Here is a 15,575-nt window from a genome sequence, read left to right on the forward strand (position 1 = left end):
ATGAACGAATCGTTCATTTGAATCGATTCAGTTCACTGAACCGGAGGAGTCGATTCACCTGACTGAGCCGATCCGAGTGAAACAGCTCAGTCTGACCTAGCACACAATGCAGAGCCGCTGGCAGCAGGGAGGGGAGGGGCTCGGGAGGAGTGTAATCTGATCCTAGAGTGGAAGCTGCTTCTGCCAGCCCCTCCCCTCCCCGCCCACCAACCAATCAGAGCTGAGGCAAGGCAAGCACTAGCAGCTCTGAGTCTGAGTCACACACAGTACAGGGAGTCTAAGGGCTCTTTCACACTTGCGTTCTTTTCTTCCGGCATAGAGTTCCGTCGTCGGGGCTCTATGCCGGAAGAATCCTGATCAGTTTTATCCCCATGCATTCTGAATGGAGTGAAATCCGTTCAGGATGCATCAGGATGTCTTCAGTTCCGGAACGGAACGTTTTTTGGCCGGAGAGAATACCGCAACATGCTGCGCTTTTTGCTCCGGCCCCAAATCCTGAAGACTTGCCGCAAGGCCGGATCCGGAATGAATGCCCATTGAAAGGCATTGATCTGGATCCGGCCTTAAGCTAAACGTCGTTTCGGCGCATTGCCATGGCTGCCGGGACGCTAAAGTCCTGGCAGCCATGGTAAAGTGTAGCGGGGAGCGGGGGAGCAGCATACTTACCGTCCGTGCGGCTCCCGGGGCGCTCCAGAGTGACGTCAGGGCGACCCAAGCGCATGGATCACGTGATCGCATGGCACGTCATCCATGCGCATGGGGCGCTCTGACGTCACTCTGGAGCGCCCCGGGAGCCGCACGGACTGTAAGTATACCGCTCCCCCACTCCCCACTCCTACTATGGCAACCAGGACTTTAATAGCGTCCTGGCTGCCATAGTAACACTGAAAGCATTTTGAAGACGGATCCGTCTTCAAATGCTTTCAGTTCACTTGCGTTTTTCCGGATCCGGCGTGTAATTCCGGCAAGTGGAGTACACGCCGGATCCGGACAACGCAAGTGTGAAAGAGGCCTAAGAAAGAATCGGATGAGTCACAGGTTAAAAGAATCTAAAGATCCCACTGCAAGCAGCGTTTTGGTGTCCGCCTCCAGAGCGGAATGGAGGCGGAACGGAGCCAAACGAATCATTCTGAACGGATCCTTATCCATTCTGAATGCATTGGGGCAAAACTGATCTGTTTGGGGCCGCTTGTGAGATCCCTGAAACAGATCTCACAGGCGGACCCAGAAACGGCAGTGTGACAGTCGCCTGTGCCGCATACTGAGCTGAGCGATTTCAAAGGCTCCAAATTATTTATTTTCATATTGATCCTTATGTTGTCTACTTGGCCAGGCAGCTCTATGTTGTGTGGTCTTTGCTCGGGGGTAAAATGCAAAGCTGTTTTCTGGATTATCCCACAGGGCCAGGATCCTCCATCACTTATTGTTATTAACCCCTCCCTTGCCAGCCCACCCAGCCCTATTTAGCTTTGTGTTCTGCTTTGAAAAAAATGTTTAGGCCATGAAGGGGTTAATTAAGTGTTGGAGGGGGTGGGGGGTATTATTGTGCATATTGTGTTTGGGATCCATTTAACAAGTTTGACCAGTTGGGTTTGAGAGTGGTTGAGTGTCATCCACAGATCCCCCATAACATTGTGTCATCCACAGATCCCCCATAACACTGTGTCATCCACAGATCCCCCATAACAGTGTTCGTTATTCACAGATCCCCCATAACAGTGTGTCATCCACAGATCTCCCATAACAGTGTTCGTTATTCACAAATCCCCATAACAGTGTGTCATCCACAGATCCCCCATAACAGTGTCATCCACAGATCCCCATAACAGTGTCATCCACAGATCCCCATAACAGTGTTCGTCATCCACAGATTCCTCATAACAGTGTCATCCACAGATCCCCATAACAGTGTTCGTCATCCACAGATCCCCATAACAGTGTCATCCACAGATCCACATAACAGTGTTCGTCATCCACAGATTCCTTATAACAGTGTGTCATCCACAGATTCCTCATAACAGTGTGTCATCCACAGATTCCTCATAACAGTGTGTCATCCACAGATCCCCATAACAGTGTGTCATCCACAGATCCCCATAACAGTGTGTCATCCACAGATCCTCCATAACAGTGTTCGTCATCCACAGATTCCTCATAACAGTGTGTCATCCACAGATTCCCCCCATAACAGTGTCATCCACAGATTCCTCATAACAGTGTCATCCACAGATCCCCCATAACAGTGTGTCTTCCACAGATCCCCCATAACAGTGTGTCACCCACAGATTCCCCCATAACAGTAAGTCATCCACAGATTCCCCCCATAACAGTGTGTCATCCACAGATCCCCCATAACAGTGTCATCCACAGATCCCCATAACAGTGTCATCCACAGATCCCCATAACAGTGTTCGTCATCCACAGATTCCTCATAACAGTGTCATCCACAGATCCCCATAACAGTGTTCGTCATCCACAGATCCCCATAACAGTGTCATCCACAGATCCACATAACAGTGTTCGTCATCCACAGATTCCTTATAACAGTGTGTCATCCACAGATTCCTCATAACAGTGTGTCATCCACAGATTCCTCATAACAGTGTGTCATCCACAGATCCCCATAACAGTGTGTCATCCACAGATCCCCATAACAGTGTGTCATCCAAAGATCCTCCATAACAGTGTTCGTCATCCACAGATTCCTCATAACAGTGTGTCATCCACAGATTCCCCCCATAACAGTGTCATCCACAGATTCCTCATAACAGTGTCATCCACAGATCCCCCATAACAGTGTGTCTTCCACAGATCCCCCATAACAGTGTGTCATCCACAGATTCCCCCATAACAGTAAGTCATCCACAGATTCCCCCCATAACAGTAAGTCATCCACAGATCCCCCATAACACTGTAACAGTAAACCTTGTGCTTTTATGGTGTTTTTTCTTAAATCTGCCAGGGGAAGATTGCTAGGGCAGATTAGAACAGGTAGTGTAGTTAGTGTTAGTGTAGGGTCCTGCTTAAAAGAGTCTACAATGTCGTGGTAGCAGGCTTCATATTATTTGGTCAAAAATTAATTCCTTACTGAAGTCACAGATTATCACTTTTTACTGTCTTTGTAGTTGTAAAAAAATAATGAAATTGGGGGTAGGTCCTTGGGGGTGGAGGGGAGGTGGAGTCAGGACGGATTCTAAATTGGAGGGGGGCCCAGGCCTTGAGCTGTGTAAGGGGCCCCAAAATTTCTGATGGAAGCCCTGACTGTAGCAGTCCATTGCCAGATATTTAGGCCCAGGCACCCAGGCAGAGGAGAGAGGTCCCGTAACAGAGAATCTGGCTTCATGTCAGCAGAGAATCAGTCTTCATGTCATAGCAGAGAATCAGGCTTCACGTCACCCACCACTGTAAGAGTCCATTTTCATATATTTAGGCCCCGGCACCCAGGCAGAGGAGAGAGGTCCCATAACAGAGAATCTGGCTTCATGTCAGCAGAGAATCAGTCTGCATGTCATAGCAAAGAATCAGGCTTCACGTCACCCACCACTGTAACAGTCCATTGTCATATATTTAGGCCCAGGCACCCAGGCAGAGGAGAGAGTTCCCGTAACAGAGGATCTGGCTTCATGTCAGCAGAGATTCAGTCTGCATGTCATAGCAGAGAATCAGGCTTCACGTCAGCCACCACTGCAACAGTCCATTGTCATATATTTAGGCCCAGCACACAGGCAGAGGAGAGAGGTCCCGTAACAGAGAATCTGGCTTCATGTCAGCAGAGATTCAGTCTTCATGTCAGCAGAGAATCAGTCTGCATGTCATAGTGCAGTGTCCCAGGGGGTCAGTAGTGTAGCTTTAGGTATGCTGGGCTTTGTAGTGCAGGGTAACCCACTAACCTGGGACTCACTGTCGTCTTCAAACGGGTCAGCACTGGAACAGGCAGGTGATGAATGTCGTGACGCCAGTGCCAATTGAACGGTGGCACACCGTGTAGTGACAGGCGGAATAATTGCGGAATCTTTATATTTGAATAACAGGGTAACTTTACTGAAGATACTTGAAGATAGATGAACAGTCAGTAAGTACAGTTCCAGAATATTCCACACGTTACAAAACAGTCATAGCAGTGGTTCAGGCTATTAAGCGCAGCCGCAAAAAGCTATCTTCAAGACAGGCCTCCTAGTATCAGGGCTTTCCTCTTACTCTAGATGTAGCAATACACTTCAGGCAACTATTCTCTCTGCAGGGGTACACTTACTTCCTCTCCTGCTTTAGTTCCTGGCTGTAAGCAATACTCTCAAGGTCCAGACACCCAAATCACGGTGATAACCCTTGAGCAAAGGTTTTGTAGAGGTTCCCCTTTTCTCCTGTGGACAGGCTGTTACTTAGAGTACCTCAGGTATACTTGACCTGGAAAACTGGGTGGGAATGATCCTCCACACCAGTGGTGCAATTTCTGCACTAGTTACTGAGTCCTGAATCTCTCAGAACCCACTCTGAACTAGGAACTTTCAACTACTACCCTTCCTGGGTTAGGCCCTAGCCTATTTATACTAACTTCGGGGCTCCCTCTGCTGGCTGGAATATGAATTGCCGGCTACAGGCCTAACTTTCTTAAAGGAAGCTACACATTATAATATAGCAGTGTCGGGTAACCTACCCGTATACTGCAATAGCAGAGAATCAGGCTTCACGTCACCCAACACTGGAACAGTCCATTGTCATATATTTAAGCCTAGGCACCCAGACAGAGGAGAGAGGTCCCATAACAGAGAATCTGGCTTCATGTCAGCAGAGAATCAGTCTGCATGTCATAGCAGAGAATCATGCTTCACGTCACCCACCACTGTAACAGTCCATTGTCATATATTTAGGCCCCGGCACCCAGGCAGAGGAAAGAGGTCCCATAACAGAGAATCTGGCTTCATGTCAGCAGAGAATCAGTCTGCATGTCATAGCAGAGAATCATGCTTCACGTCACCCAACACTGGAACAGTCCATTGTCAGATATTTAGGCCCAGGCACCCAGGCAGAGGAGAGAGGTCCCATAACAGAGATTCAGGCTTCATGTCAGCAGAGAATCAGTCTTCATGTCATAGCAGAGAATTATGCTTCACGTCACCCACCACTGTAACAGTCCATTGTCAGATATTTAGGCCCAGGCACCCAGGCAGAGGAAAGAGGTCCCATAACAGAGAATCTGGCTTCATGTCAGCAGAGAATCAGTCTTCATGTCATAGCAGAGAATCATGCTTCACGTCGCCCACCACTGTAATAGTCCATTGTCATATATTTAGGCCCAGCACCCAGGCAGAGGAGAGAGGTCCCGTAACAGAGAATCTGGCTTCATGTCAGCAGAGAATCAGTCTGCATGTCATAGCAGAGAATCAGGCTTCACGTCACCCACCACTGTAACAGTCCATTGTCATATATTTAGGCCCTGGCACCCAGGCAGAGGAGAGAGGTCCCATAACAGAGAATCTGGCTTCATGTCAGCAGAGAATCAGTCTGCATGTCATAGCAGAGAATCAGGCTTCACGTCACCCACCACTGTAACAGTCCATTGTCATATATTTAGGCCCAGGCACCCAGGCAGAGGAGAGAGGTCCCGTAACAGAGAATCTGGCTTCATGTCAGCAGAGATTCAGTCTTCATGTCAGCAGAGAATCAGTCTGCATGTCATAGCAGAGAATCATGCTTCACGTCACCCACCACTGTAACAGTCCATTGTCATATATTTAGGCCCCGGCACCCAGGCAGAGGAAAGAGGTCCCATAACAGAGAATCTGGCTTCATGTCAGCAGAGAATCAGTCTGCATGTCATAGCAGAGAATCATGCTTCACGTCACCCAACACTGGAACAGTCCATTGTCAGATATTTAGGCCCAGGCACCCAGGCAGAGGAGAGAGGTCCCATAACAGAGAATCTGGCTTCATGTCAGCAGAGAATCAGTCTGCATGTCATAGCAGAGAATCATGCTTCACGTCACCCAACACTGGAACAGTCCATTGTCATATATTTAGGCCCAGCACCTAGGCAGAGGAGAGAGTTCCCGTAACAGACAATCTGGCTTCATGTCAGCAGAGAATCAGTCTGCATGTCATAGCAGAGAATCATGCTTCACGTCACCCACCACTGTACCAGTCCATTGTCAGATATTTAGGCCCCGGCACCCAAGCAGAGGAGAGAGGTCCCATAACAGAGAATCTGGCTTCATGTCAGCAGAGAATCAGTCTTCATGTCATAGCAGAGAATCATGCTTCACGTCACCCAACACTGGAACAGTCCATTGTCAGATATTTAGGCCCAGGCACCCAGGCAGAGGAGAGAGGTCCCGTAACAGAGAATCTGGCTTCATGTCAGCAGAGAATCAGTCTGCATGTCATAGCAGAGAATCATGCTTCACGTCACCCAACATTGGAACAGTCCATTGTCAGATATTTAGGCCCAGGCACCCAGGCAGAGGAGAGAGGTCCCATAACAGAGATTCAGGCTTCATGTCAGCAGAGAATCAGTCTTCATGTCATAGCAGAGAATTATGCTTCACGTCACCCACCACTGTAACAGTCCATTGTCAGATATTTAGGCCCTGGGTGACAGGTATACGTTTATGGACAGAATTAGACTTGGATATGCACAGTAGCGTGTGTGTGAAGTTATTGAGAATGACCCTATCAGCACCTTGAATCTAATATACCCTTTTATGGATAGATTTAAAGTAGGCCTGATACAGCAGAAACCACTAATTTAGGAAATTGCTAAGTTGGGAATTGTATTTCAACCCTGAACTTTTACTAAAATGTTCGGGTTCGGATCCATGTCACGGACACCCCAAAATTCGGTACGAACCCGAACTATACAGTTCGGGTTCGCTCATCCCTAGTGTTTATGTTTTTTTTTTTAATTCACACCTAAAGCAAAAGGGTGCACCCTTGTGTACTCAAAGTACTTAGTGCACGAACATACAGTAACCCTAGCAAGATCTGTCAACAGCATCTAGCCCGTATTACATGCACTGCAATGTTAAAAAGAGCTAAAAAAAGATATGTTACCAACGACATAGAAAATATGTTGTGTAATTTCATGGTACAGACACTTTTTAATATGCTCTATGTATTTAGACTGTAGACTTTTAATAGAATTTGCTATAAGGCATGCATAGCTCCAGGCTCCTGGAATTTTAAGGAATATCATATTTGACAAGGGAAGCTCCACTTACGCTTCTGTCTCAAAAAATATGTAATTTACAAAGACCTTTACACTGCTCACCATGTTGATCCATCCCTTTAATAACAAATATTCTGCTTCTCATCTATTCAGAGCAGAGACGGAAAATGAAGCAATCACAGCAAGAACAAATATATTCTTGGAGACACGTCCGTAATTTCATTCTAAGTCGGGCTCTGGGCAAACAGAGATAGTCATAACAAGAGCGATCTCGCTCCTATGGGGAACATCAGCCGCTAGTAAAAGCAGCAGGTGATGTCACTTCTCACATCCTGATGGGTGATGTCATTTACTTACTGAGCTATGAACTCTGCTGTCCATTATATTTAGAGATGAGCGAATATTTCAGGATAAATTCGATTCGCCTAGAAGCCGAATTTCCTCGTGCTTCGTGTCAGCGAATCGATTTAACCTGAAATAGTATAAAAAACAAAAAAAATCAAACTTACCTCTTTCATTTGCTCGCAACGGGCCGCCAGCCTCCATCTTGCTTGAAAATCTCAGCCAAAATCCCGTGCGGTGCGAGATTACATCATCACGCCGGCGGGCGTGATGACATCATAAGTCACCACGCCAGCCAGCATAATGACGTAATCTCACGCCGCACAGGATTTAGGCCGAGATCTTCAAGCAAGATGGTGGCGGTGGGCCCGTTGCAAGCAAATGGAGGAGGTAAGTTTGATAAAAAAAATGGTTTACTGTTAATTTTACACTCAGATGCCGCGATCATGTATAAACGCGGCATCTGAGGGGTACAATTACGGAAGCGGCGCTATCGCAGCTCTCTGTCATTGTACCCGCTACTTAAAAAAAAAAAGTGATTTGTGACGAAGTAATTCGTCACAAAACAAATTTTGGGGTGAAATTCGGCGAATCAGCCGAATTAAACTTTTAAGAAATTTGCTCATCTCTAATTAAAATCACTGGCAGGGAGGCTGCTGAGATATTTCCCCCAGAAAGTGAGAACAGAAGTCCATAAATATTATATATAAATATAATATAAATATTATATTATTGCATTTTGGTGAATTTTCTACCCAGAAATACTTTCTAGGAACATCCAATGACGCAGAAAGTGTGACTGTCTAGAACCAATTAGGGTCCCATGACGTCCTCTATCGTTTTCAGTAATGATACAATTGCTGCCATCTCTGTTGTCATTTTTCTTCTTAAGGTATGTTCACATGTAACAGATTTTCTGCACGCATTTTGGCGACTTTTCTTGCCCTTGCCTCCAAAACAACCTCAATCAAGATGAATGGAACTGATTTTCAGTTGCACAGAATTCTGCCATGTGTGAATATCCCCTTTAGTGTTGACCGAATCGAACTCCACGAATTTGATTCGCTGTGAAGCCGAATTTCCTTGTGCTTCAAGGTAACGAAATTGATTTCACCTGAAATAGTGTAAAAAAAAAAATATAATAATAATAATACTTACCTTATCCATTTGAGTGCGAAGAGGCGGCCACCAAAGACCTCTCGTGCGCGGTGACGCATGACCACCGGCGTCACCATGGGCGCGCAAGATTTTGCGCTAGATCTTTAATCAAGATGGTGGCGGACGACTCTTCACAATCAAATGAATTAGGGTAAGTATGATTTTCTTAATTTTTTTTATTTTTATTTTACATCGGATTATTGCTATCAGATGCAGCAATCAGCTATGAACGCAGCACCTGAGGGGTATAATGACAGAGGTGGCGCAATCAACGCTCCCTGTCATTGTACCCACTAATTAGAAACAAATGCGCTTCATGAGTAATTTGTCATAAAGCTAATTTTTTTCTTGTAAAATTCGGTGAAGCAGCCGAATCAAATTTTCCAATAGTTCGTTCTTATCTGATCCCCTTAAAGGGGTTATCCAAGAATAAGAAAGGCTCCCCCAATGGCAGTCGGGATGGGGACGAGCCTCCATAGTGTCACCCGAGATGCTAGGGAGGCTTGTCCTCATCACCGCCTGCAATTGGCCGCTCCCCCTCCCCCCCAACACCAGATGTTTTCAATGTGCGAGTACCAGGAGTGGCGCAGGGAGCGGGGAGTCAGGTAAGTAGATTCAGTGTGAGGGGCCTGGGCATATGAGGGGCATTTTTTAATCCCGGATAAGCCCTTTAATGTTCTGCAAAGTCAGTATTTCCTTCTATTGGCCACCATATGTTTCACCACACCCTGGGCGTCTGCCCATGATCACAGAACCGAGGTACCTTTTGACTGATTATCTTGGGACATGCCACCACTTTGTTCAAAGACGCTCTTTAAAGAGCACTTGTCAGCCATATAAACCCTATTAAACCAGGGACACTGCCTGATAGGCTTGATACTGCTGATTAAAACAATACCTGTCTTGTGAAAATCAGTTGCGACATTTCAGAGAAAAAAGTTAGTTTTATACTTTATGCAAAGGAGGGCTTCCGTGTACTTAGGGGCGTGGCTAGTGCAGCATCCCACTAGTGTACGTGGGCACTGCAAAACCTTATGTAAAATTCATGTTACCAGGCTGTCAGGTGCACTACACACATTCCACCACTAGATGGGGGTAGCACCACACTATATATAGCACAGTTCAGGCTTAGTTTAGGGAGTGTTCAGAGTGTGGGAGTTGAAGAAGGAGATGGCGTGAGGAGTCAATTTATATGTCAGTGTCAAGCCAGGAAGACAGACAGAGGTGAAGTCTGCATTCTACCATTCACTCTTCCGGAGTAGCAAGTGGATTTACTAAGTTTATTGTGGAAAAGACAAAGGAAGGACAAAGTCATTATTCTAGGCTCTAGGCGCCTTTTTATCTAGGTGAAGCACATATTAGCTTCCGGCAGCCTCACCGTTATTCTAAGGACAGATAAGATTTCTGTTGCATCACTTGTGTGTAGAAGACTAAGGCCTCTTTCACACGAGCGTGTCCGGATAAGGTCTGGATGCATTGCGGCAAACCCGTGCGAGTAGGTACCCAATTGCAGTCAGTTTTGACTGCGATTGCGTTCCGTTGTTCAGTTTTTAGCGCGCGGGTGCATTGCGTTTTGCACGCGCGTGATAAAAAACTGAATGCGGTACCCAGACCCGAACTTCTTCACAGAAGTTCAGGTTTGGGTTCGAGGTTGTGTAGATTGTATTATTTTCCCTTATAACATGGTTATAAGGGAAAATAATAGCATTCTGAATACAGAATGCATAGTACAATAGTGCTGGTGGGGTTAAAAAAAAAAAAATTTACTCACCTTAATCCACTTTTTCGCGCAGCCGGCATCTCTTCTGTCTTGTTCTGTGAGGAATAGGACCTTTGATGACGTCACTACGCTCATCACATGGTGCGTCACATGATCTTTTGCCATGGTGATGGATCATGTGATGAATGTAGTGACGTCATCAAAGGTCCTATTCCTTACAGAACAAGACAGAAGAGATGACGGCTGCGCGAACAAGTGGATTAAGGTGAGTTAAATAATTTTTTATTTTATTTTTAACCCCTCCAGCCCTATGTACTATGCATTCTGTATTCAGAATGCTATTATTTTCCCTTATAACCATCTTATAAGGGAAAATAATAATGATCGGGTCCCCATCCCGATCGTCTCCTAGCAACTGTGCGTGAAAATCGCACCGCATCCTCACTTGCTTGCGGATGCTTGTGATTTTCACGCAGACCCATTCACTTCTATGGGGCCTGCATTGCGTGAACAACGCGCAAAATAGAGCTTGCTGCGATTTTCACGCACCACACAAGTGATGCATGAAAATCACCGCTCATGTGCACAGCCCCATAGAAATGAATGGGTCTTGAATCAGTGCGGGTGCAATGCGTTCAACTCACACATTGCACCCGCGAGGAAAACTCGCCCGTGTGAAAGAGGCCTAAGACTTGAACTACCTCAACTGAGACTGAATCAAGGCAAGGAGCTGAATATCAGTGAATACATAACTACCTACTATAGCCTGACACATTACTACCAGCACAGCCCGTACTGGGATTCATCACATCCAACTTGCATGTGTATCAGAGACTGTTTAATAACTGGATGTAAACTGTTATCAAGAACCTGGTTACAGTAAAGTTCTCAGTTGGATTCAAACCTGCCTCATTCTTCTAACTTCATACCATATTCTAACTTCATACCACTACCACGCTCAACATTTTGCACCATCACGGTGCTAGCGTCACAACACTATCTAACTCAGGGGCCCAGCCGCACAAGCACTCAGAAACCCAATCACCATCAAGGGCACCTCGATCACCACCCGGCCGGTGTCCCCTGTAATAGAGTGTGCCCCGGAGAATCCAGTGCTGTTCTCCCCTTCACTGCACTGCTGGCCCAGGGAGGCGTCTGCTAACCTTGAGTACCTGATGAACTGTTGTACCCTTCAGCCCACCGTGAACCTCACGTGTTCTCCCCTGTAGACCGGCACATTGCGCCAGCACTGGGGAGCTGTGGAGAAGGTGCACTATGGAGCTAAACACCGCCTCTCGATGCACTGAAGCCCACCTCTGCATGAAGAATAAAATAATTTTTTCTTGGTAAAGCCACAACTGATTTTAATTAGCAGGATCAACCCTACCTGCTTTTGATAGGTTTCATGCTGCTGACAGGTACGCTTTAAGGGTCCTTTAGCACAGTCAGTATTTGGTCAGTGTTTTTCATCAGTATTTGTAAGCTACAACCAGGGTTTGGTCTGTAGGTACCAGAGACTGACCAAATACTGACCATGTGAAAGTGGCACACAGAAAGAACACTATTTCAATAATCCTGAATATCCAGTAAAGATTCTGATTATTTCAGGATGAATTCGATTCGCCTCGAAGCCGAATTTCCTCGTGCTTCGTGTAAGCAAATCGATGTAAACAGAAATAGTGTAAAAAACAAAAAAAATCATACTTACCTCCTCCATTTGCTTGCGACGTAAGTTTGATAGAATTTTTTTAATGTTAATTTTACACGGTTTTTACACTCAGATGCCGTGATCATGTATGAACGCGGCATCTGAGGGGTACAATGACGGGAGGCGGTGCTATCGCAGCTCCCTGCCATTGCACCAACTACTTACAAAAACATGTGCTTCGTCATGAAGTAATTAGTCAGAAAGCAAATTATTGGGGTAAAATTAGGCGAATCAGCCGATTCGAACTTTAGAAAACTTCGCTCATCTCTAATTCTGACAGTCTGGAAAAAGAAAGAGGACTCCTAAATAAAAATGTAGATGTCCACTGTCCAGCTATGCAGAAATAGGTAACCAGGTCCCAATGATCACATGTGATTTAAAGAGGACCTTTCATGCGATTTTATTAAGGCCTCTTTCACACGACCACTTTTTTTTCTGTTTACGGGCCTTTTTTTGCGTTCCGTATACTGAACCATTCATTTCAATGGTTTTGCAAAAAAAAAACGGAATGTACTCCGTATGCATTCCGTTTCCGTATTTCCATTTTTCCGTTCTGTTGAAAGATAGAACATGTCCTATTATTGCCCGCAAATCACATTCCGTGGCTCCATTCAAGTCAATGGGTCCGCAAAAAAACGTAACACATACGGAAATGCATCCGTATGTCTTCCGTATCCGTTCCATTTTTTGTGGAACCATCTATTGAAAATTTTATGCCCAGCCCAATTTTTTCTAACTAATTACTGTATACTGTATATGCCATACGGAAAAAACGAAACCGAAACACAGCAGAAAACGGAACAACGGATCCGGAAAAAACAGCCCGCAAAACACTGAAAAAGCCATACGGTCGCGTGCAGGAGGCCTAAGGGAGATATATACCTGTACTTGCTTATGCTGCCACCCTGCTTGATTTTTTAAAATATGGCTCCTATGCCCCACCGGATTTCTCCCACTCAGTATGCTAATACTGAGCATCAATGCAATGAGGAGGAGACGCAGTCTTTCTCCACGGGAGTCTCCTTCTCGCCTGGCTGTCCAATCTCAGAGCAGAGTGTCACCGCCAGGGAGAAAAAAACCTCCCTGGCTGTGATGCTCTGCGCTGCGATTGGACAGCGCTACAGCCAGGAGAGAAGGAGACGCCCACGGAGAAAGCCTGCGTCTCCTCCTTATTGCTCCGATGCTCAGTATTAGCATACTGAACGGGAGAAATCCGGCAGGGCACAGTGGGGCATAGGAGGCATATTTTAAAAAATCAAGCAGGGTGGCCGCATCACCCCGCAAGTACAGGTTTATATCTCCCTTAATAAAATCTTTAAAGTGTTGATCTCCTGATATGGGGCAGAGGGCCCCTTCGAACCCCTTAAAGGGAACCTGTCAAAGTGTGTACTACCAGCATCGTCTTATAGAACAAGAAGAGCTGAGCAGATTGATATATAGTTCTTTGGGGAAAAGATTAAATACAACTTAACTTATTGATTGAAATCTTTGCTCATTCTGGGCTTAGGAGTCCAGTGGGCGGTCCTACTCAGTGGCTGGCAGTCACTCTGCAGTGGCGGGGTTTGGGGTGGCCACGAGTTGTTGCTCTCCGGAAGGGATGGTAAGTAGGGATGAGCGAACCCGAACTGTATAGTTCGGGTTCGTACCGAATTTTGGGGTGTCCGTGACACGGACCCGAACCCGAACATTTTAGTAAAAGTCTGGGTTCGGGTTCGGTGTTCGTCGCTTTCTTGGCGCTTTTTGAAAGGCTGCAAAGCAGCCAATCAACAAGCATCATACTACTTGCCCCAAGAGGCCGTCACAGCCATGCCTACTATTGGCATGGCTGTGATTGGCCAGTGCAGCATGTGACCCAGCCTCTATTTAAGCTGGAGTCACGTAGCGCCGCCCGTCACTCTGCTCTGATCAGTGTAGGGAGAGGTTGCAGCTGCGACGTTAGGGCGAGATTAGGCAGTGATTAACTCCTCCAAAAGACTTCATTCAGTGATCGATCTGCAGCTGTGGATCATTGAACTGCTGCTATTCAATTGCCCAGAGCGTTTTTCATTCACTTTTTTCTGGGGTGATCGGCGGCCATTTTGTGTCTTGTGGTGCGCCAGCACAAGCTGCCACCAAGTACATTTAACCGTCAATAGTGTGGTTATTTTTTGTCTATATCCTACATCAGGGTCAAGCTGTCACACCAAGTGCATTTAACCATCAATAGTGTGGTTATTTTTTGGCCATATACTACATCAGGGGCAAGCTGAGCCTGTCACATAGTGCATTTAACCATCAATAGTGTGGTTGTTCTTTGGCTTTATCCTACATCAGGGTTAAGCTGTCACACCAAGTGCATTTAACCATTAATAGTGTGGTTATTTTTTGGCTATATCCTACATCAGGTTCAAGCTGTCACACTAAGTGCATTTAACCATCAATAGTGTGGTTAGTTTTTGGCCATATACTACATCAGGGGCAAGCTGAGCCTGTCACCAAGTGCATTTAACCATCAATAGTGTGGTTATTTTTGGGCTATATCCTACATATGGGGCAAGCTGTCACCAAGTGCATTTAACCCTCAATAGTGTGGTTATTTTTTGGCTATATCCTACATCAGGTTGAAGCTGTCACCAAGTACATTTAACCATCAATAGTGTGGTTATTTTTTGGCCATATACTACATCAGGGGCAAGCTGAGCCTGTCACCAAGTGCATTTAACCCTCAATAGTGTGGTTATTTTTAGGCTATATCCTACATCAGGTTGAAGCTGTCACCAAGTCCATTTAACCATCAATAGTGTGGTTATTTTTTGCCTATATCCTACATCAGGGGCTTGGCTGTGCTTGCTATTTTATTGAGGGGTGAAATACAATTGCCAAAATAGCAGTACCCTAAATCTGGTGTTTCAGCTGAGGCCAGCCAATTGTAATACTGTCTATTTCCTTCCGGGGACTTTCCATTGTGGTGTGCCAATGGCCACAAATTTTCTAAAGGCCTCCGAGTCCACCAGTTTATATGGCAGTAGTTGGCGGGCTAGCAGTTCCGACAAGCCAGCAGTCAGCCGTTGTGCAAGAGGGTTATCCAGCGTCATCAACTTTTTACGTTTGAACATTTGGGCCACGAAAGCCTGCCTTCTGCCAGATGAACGCAAAGACGGTACGGTGGAAGGTGGAGTGGAGGACAAATGGGAGGAGAGAGGAGAAGAAGAGGCAGGACGTGGAGCGCCGGGAGTGTGGCTTTGTGGGTTCTGACGGCGTTGCTCCCACTGGGCTGGGTGATAGGAGGCCAGGTGCCTTCTTAAGGCAGTCGTCCCTAGGTGAGTATTGGACTTATGCGTTGACAGCACAGGCTGCAGATGGCAACACTACTGTATTGTCAGCAGCTGACACGTTAAAAAAAGGTCACACTGCAGAGCCATGTGCCAGCTGTCCTGGGAGCGAAAGATGTGAACGTGCATGGTGGATGGCTCGCTCCAGATACGTTTGCAGTCTGCTTTTTGCCT

This window comes from Bufo gargarizans, chromosome 6, assembly GCF_014858855.1.
Source record: "Bufo gargarizans isolate SCDJY-AF-19 chromosome 6, ASM1485885v1, whole genome shotgun sequence".
In the NCBI taxonomy this organism is placed as follows: domain Eukaryota; kingdom Metazoa; phylum Chordata; class Amphibia; order Anura; family Bufonidae; genus Bufo; species Bufo gargarizans.